The following is a 7,342-nucleotide window of genomic DNA, read 5'->3' on the forward strand; positions in this document are numbered from 1 at the left end:
TTCATAGTTTCTAGTTCCAAAATCAAAATGCAAATATCTTCATCTTTTCCTTTGAACTAGTTCCTTTTGATACTTTGGGAAATTCATCCACTCGAACATCAGCACTCTCAACAATTATGTGTCCGGTTGTTAAAACACTTATAGGCCTTACTCTTGGTGGAATAGCCAAGAAATATACCTTCATCACTCTTAGCCTCAAATTTGCTAATGTAATCACCTCTCTTAATAAAACATTTGCTTCCAAATATATTAAAATAGCTAACATTGGGTGATCTTCCATACCAATATTCATAAGGAGTCTTGTCCTTACCTCTCTTCACGAGAACTCGATTCATAATGTAGACAGTTGTGTTAAAAACTTCTCTCCAAAAGGTTTTCGCTACACCTCCTTGTATCAACTTTGTCCTAGCAGCTTCAACAACTGACCGGTTGCTCCTCTCTACAATACCATTATGTTGTGGTGTCCTTGGTGCAAAAAGCTATCGTTTGATATCGTTCTCTTCACAATACCTAGTGAATTCCTCAAAAGTAAATTTGTCGCCTTGATCTATCCTCAGACACTTTATCTTCTTGTCACTCTCTTTCTCAGCTAAGGCCTTGAATGCCTTGAACTTACCGAAAGCTTCAGTCTTTTCCTTCAAGAATGTGACCCACATCATCCTTTAGAAATCATCAGTGTAGATCATAAAATATTTGTCACCTTCAATACTTTTTGTTCTTATTGGTCCACAAAGATCTATATGAACCAAATCTAACAAATGTTTCGCTGAAAAAGATTTGCTCTTGAAAGTTGAAGAAGTCATCTTCCCTAACTGACATTCTTTGCAAAGAGCATTAACCGGTTTGTCTAACCAAGGCAAACCTCTCACTGTCTTGGACTTACTCACTTTAATAATGTTATCAAAGTTTATATGACAAAATCTCCTATGCCAAAGCCAACTATCATCTATCTTTGCAATTAAACAATTGCTAACTTTAGAAGGTGAAATAGGTTACCTTTAGTTTGCTTCTCGGTTGCAATCAATTCACCTTTGTTGTCCTAGATCTTGCACATACCATTTTTAAACTCCAGTGGGTATCCTTTGTCATTGAGTTGTGCCACACTCAAAAGATTGTCTTAAGACCTTCAACCTAGTAGACATCATCTGCACTGCTCTTCCCATTAAGATAAATAACTCCCTTACCTTTAACCATGCAGGGTGAGTCATTGCCAAATCTAAGAACACCGCCATCAAATTCCTTTAGATAAACAAATTTGCTCCGATCACCGATCATATGATGTGAACAACCACTATCAATGATCCAATCATCAGATTTATCCATCCTGGATAATAATACCTTTTGATCAAACATCTCTTCCTTAATAGCTACAAACACAATATCTTCACTAGCATCACCATCAGATTCTTCATTAGTGATACCACTATCAACAACAATAAGACAATCTCTCTTGCCTTTACCCTTATACTTCTTGAATTTATCTCTCTTGTGTTCATTATCACCATTAGGACAATTAGCAGCTATATGACCAATCTTGTTGCATGCAAAACATTTCAAAGGTAATTTACCTCTATATTTACCAGTGCCTCTAGGCAACCGCTTTACCAACAATGCTTCAAGCTCCACTAAATTGTCTTCATCATCAGCTTTTTTGCTGGATCTGGATTCATAACTATGACTAGTATCTCTAATTTTTCTCACAGATGGGTTAGAAACAAAAGCTCTAAATGCAGACTCGGATTTTTGTACACGACCATCATAACCATTTAATTCAAAAGCAGTAAGCTTGCCAATGATGTAGTCAAGAGTTACCTTAGTTTTATCAATGGACTGCAGCTCCTGAATAGCTGCAACTCAAATCGCATAGACCGGTAGCAGGGTTCTCAGTACCTTACTGATCACTGTGGCATCTTCCATTTCCCTCCTCCACTCTTAATTTCACCAACTATCTCTTTTATCCTTTGACCATACTGTTGGATGTTCTCACCTTCAACCGTCCTCATGTCATCAAACTTTCCTCTTAGACTCTCCTCTTTATCAATCTTAACATGTTCATCGCCGCTATAAATCTCTTCAATTTTTTTTCCATACCTCATATGCAGTTTCAAGACCGTGAACATCTACATATTCAGCATCAGACATGGAACTGATAATAGCTTCTAATGCTTGATGATTTTCTTGTTGTTCTTTCTTCTGATCATCACTCAGAATCCCAGTGGGTGCAATATACTTAGTATCTACATGATCCCAATACTGGCTTCCCAGACTCTTGATGTAAATTTTCATCTGTCGCTCCATATCATATAGTTTTCTCTGTTAAACTTTGGACCTTCCTTCTTCATCATGATCTAGCAGATCTTTACCTTAAGTTGTTAGACTTAGATCTTAGAGGACCTGAGATGTTTCGATACCAATTGATGGTATGATGAAAGAATAAGTGTCCTGTAGATTACTGAGAGGGGGGTGAATCATTAAATAGAAAAACTGATACAAACTTTCCCAATCTCAATCTCAATCACACAAAGTAAACTTATCAATGAAATACCACTGTCAAGATGAAAACTCATAAGAAAACCGGTTGACTGTTATAGCAACTTAACAGTAAACATCATTAAACTTGTCAACATCCAAATGCTTTATAATATGTCAACATACTTCAATTCTCAATGCTTCCAGTTATCATGCCTTATCAGAAATAGTTAAGTAGTTAATCAAATCAATCATAAGATCATAACCACAAAAACATTAACCACATGACACAAGTATTTTTGACGTGGAAACCCAAATAGGTAAAAACCACGGTGAGATGAGACTCACAAGATAATATCTAAACTCTTCTGAATTTCACCATGTTAGGAGCCAAGCATGTTAAAGCTTTACAAAAGTCTTGTTAAGAACTAATCCTATTAGGAATCACCCGGTTAAGGGATTGACTACAAATGTCTTGTTAGAAGCAATACCCTATAAGGAGTAACCTCAGTAGAGGATTTGAAAATCCAAGATAATGGACTACCTTGTTAGAGGATTTAATAAGTAACCAAGCTTGTTAGAGCTTACCCGGTTAGGGGATTTCAATTATGTTGTAATTGTTAGAAAACAACAGGAGTTTGTTGATGTGTCTGAATAGCACTATATTTTCTTGATAAGATCCTTTTATGCTCCTATCTGCCTTTACTCAAGCTGCAGACTCATCATCCGGTTTGGAAACCACACACTCAACTGATCTCTGCCAACACCTTCAACTAGACAACTTCATCGACCTTATAAACAAATCAATCAGGTCAGTAGCACAACAAAAACCTAATTCTCTCATAGAGATTACAAACAAGTCGGATCAAGTATGACCATTGGATTATATAGCAATCTCTACACATCAATCAAGAAAACCTCAACCGCTCCTTGATTACCGCTTCATCGAGCTCAGTAACTCATCACACACTTTGCATTAGATTGAATACATTTGCTGATTCCCTAGACAAACAAGATACCAAAACATTTGAACTTGTCTTCATACAATGACCATACGTATCGCCATCATTACCGCTCAACATCAGATCATAAACCAACATAACCAATTCAACAACCTTCATCGGTTAGGGCTTAACAAAAACAACTAGTAGGGTTTACCGGTTACAACAATAGATAAGGTTTACACCATTACACCGATTACCAGTTCTCCTCACAAATTCTTCCTACCAGTTACAGTAACAATATTACAACAATATCATTAATATCATTACCGGTTCAATTGACATCAATGACAACATAACATATCACTAATGCAATTTTCATGCAAATGCCAACAAATATCAGTTTTGATAATGTCATCATCCACATAGATATCATCTTCATGAACATTAGCTCCTACATCATTATGATCTAGTTCCTCTTCCTTGACATCTTCGTCAGGCACATCATCAACTAACTGTTGATCTTGATCATCATCTACATCATCTTCTAGTTCTTCGGTATCTTCTTCTTCCACCACAGTATACTTTATCGGCCTTCCTCTTTGATCGTGTCTAACAAAAAATGACTAACCCGGTTTACCTAGAACCTCTGAGTAAAATACCTGCTCACATTGGCTTGGAAGAACATAGGGCTCATTTGTAGCTCGCTTGAATGACCTTGTATTAACCATGGTAAATTCATTATCATGTTCAATAACAGTTCTCTCGAGATCATTTTCATTCAATCGTAGCCTGTACCATTGGACAACGAACATAACTAATTTGAAGGACTTAAAGTCACACTCAAGTATATCATCCAAAATCCCATAGTATCAATTTTCTGACACTTCTGAATGTATGTTGCTTCTAGATGAAACATTAGTCACTTGAAAGACTGCAGTTATCCCAGAATCACAAGTTTTCTTCGTGTCATCCAACTTTTTGATTCAAAATTTACGACCATTACACCACATAGCCTTGTGGCGTTTCACCTGCAATATGTCAAACATGTAAAAATTATTGCCTTGTCAGTTAATAAACATATTTATTTTTGGCCAAATGTATGCAAAGATAAAAAACTCAACAGATATATACATCAATATAATTGAAAAGAATTAAAAAAGTATGGGTGATTAATATATATATTTATACGTACCTATTTATCTCTTAAACCATATGCTAAATCAATTTCCCTTGGTGTAACATTGGAATCTCCATTACGATGAGCTTCTTTAACCAATGAAGCCACACCTTCCCATGTTAATACGCGACCAGATTGTTGACATCGTTCAATCCATATTGTCTTCCAATCGAGATTGTTTGCAACGTACAAATGTAGTGCGTCCAACTCTTGACCAACTATATCAAAAAAAATTGAAATTCACAAACGACATAAAATTAGTTAACTACCACGGTATACGACCTTAATTTATAATTGATATACCTCAAAACCTAACATCCCACTACCTTATACAACCTTAATTTATAATTGATATACTCGAAAACCTTAATTTATAATTTATCAATGATACATCATGTACATATCGGGATAACTAACTTGATCTAATAAATCATAGTTGTATGTTGATATCGGGATAACAATTCCGAATACAAAGTAAGAGCCACTTATCGGGATAGATGACAAAGGCAGAATATCAATCCAATGTAATATCGATGGAATAAACTATCCCGATATCATTGTATCGGAATAGCTCCGTCGAATAGGAGAACAGGCAACTAAAGGCAAAGTCTGTATCGGTATGGCTAATAAGATTGGAATCATAAATTATTTGTGCTTCAACTGTGTAAGTTATCCGATAGCGAATGAATAAAATGAAGTCGGGAAAGCTAGCCCGATCACTAATTTGTAAGTAAAATATTAGCATCAGGATAACTTATGGCGATAAGTGAAATAAAAGATGAAGTCTTCATCGGAGTAACCAAAGAAATCGGGAGTGCAATTCTGAGAGATGTTGATGGTTAAAGTAATACCGATAGGCGTTATCTAAAGGGTCTTCAACATAGTTAACCCGAAGGTGGGAATCAAATGAGTAATGGTTCATCGATGTAACTTTCACCGAAGTGACACGAGAAGGGAAGATAGTTATGGTATACATCGGAACATTGTCATATTTATCCATAGCGATAACTATATCAAAATGGTGCCAGATTTGGAGGCATCGACAAAAGTGGGTTATGTCGATAGCACACTTCAACAAAAGCAATTCAAATTTCGAAAACACTATTGTATTAAATAGCAGGTCGAGACATTTACTGTGCATGAATGATATTCTCTACAAATATATTCAGAGTGATTCATACCAGGACAAATTGTTTGATGGATATTGAGGACGAAACTAGAGTAAGCCGAAAGAAGCAACAAGAGCAAGCTAGCTTGCAAAACAAGTAAGTCTCCGAGACAATTCTTCTGTGATTCCTTGAAAGAATTGCTTGAATTGTCTATACAATGGAAAGCTCTAGCAGTACTAGGAAAAGACATGAGAAAGGGGAAACCAATAAGGCAAAGGGTAAGAAACAGAAAATGGAAGATACCAATGTAGAAGTAGAGCAAACTAAAACGGAGAGAAAATTAAATCATGATTTGCTTGATCAACTACCTAGTTCAACCCCTAAACCTAAGAAGTTTGTACAATGGAGACTAGAGGACAATTATAACCTTGTGGGGGATGTCTATACCACCATTAGAGGCCATGAACTCTTCATGTTCCATTACCATAGGCGACACAAACCTCAACCAATTTGCAACCCATGGAGGTTAAACTTAGGAAAACTTGTTGTTCCTAATGTTTATGTCAATGTAGACATACGAAAACTATTGGCACAACATTATGAGTCTAAGAAAATGACAATTTGCAACATAGAGGGCAAGCCATGTTTCTATGTGTCAAGAGAAGCAATCTCTGAGGTGTTCGATCTGACCGGGATCTATGACTATCCCATTGTCCTTGAAGACTTGGTGAAGGAATATCGTAGACTAGATACCACCTACACATGGTGGAGGCTACCCCTTCACATGCTCAATCCTGATGCACCACTGGAGGCAAAGGAAGGACTTGGATTCCACGTAAACTTGTTTAAAACCTATCTCAGGTATACATACTATTCACTTGGACAGGTCCTTGGTCTCAATACCTAGATTTCATGATGATAGAATCCATGGTGATTGTCGTGTACATTCAATGCCTTAATGCTAAAGATTTTGATTTTGCCACATTCATTGCTAGACAGTTTAATTTGAGCCTTCTTGCCATGAAGAATGATACATCTCAAATTTATTTTCCACATCATTCTTTGTTGATGCACATGATATTATTCTATGGCCAAGATCTAGGCACCTGACCCGAGGAGATGACAATCAGACAACTGGATAATGATAACCAGCCTTTGCCAGTCCAATTATGGACTTCGGTATGGGATTGTGCATTTGTCAGATCAAATTATATTCATTTTGAGGAGTATTTTGTCAAAAGTTTATATAAATTTATGATCACCCATGTGGCTCCGCACTCACACATGAGGTCAAAAGGTTCCTAAGGCATGCAGACTTTGGGGGACCTGAGACAATCAAACATAATTGGGATGGCTAGTATTGTTTCTCAGACGTGACAATGATTAGGGTTTTTGGCTCTGAAGATTCTCCATTTCTGTTACCTAAGATAGTGCCCAACAAGATAGCTTATTTGGAAATTATTTGACAAATGGGAATTTCCAATCACATACACTTGAGCAAACATGAAAAACAAGATTTTATGCCAGGGACCATATGCATTGGTGAATTTACTATCACTGGGAAGGAAGGACATCAGCTCACACTAAACAAATTATCCCATTACAACATGAAGCTAGGTGCACCGAGAAAAGGGTTTGACCCT

This window comes from Cryptomeria japonica, chromosome 7 (assembly GCF_030272615.1).
Source record: "Cryptomeria japonica chromosome 7, Sugi_1.0, whole genome shotgun sequence".
Classification (NCBI taxonomy): Eukaryota; Viridiplantae; Streptophyta; class Pinopsida; order Cupressales; family Cupressaceae; genus Cryptomeria; species Cryptomeria japonica.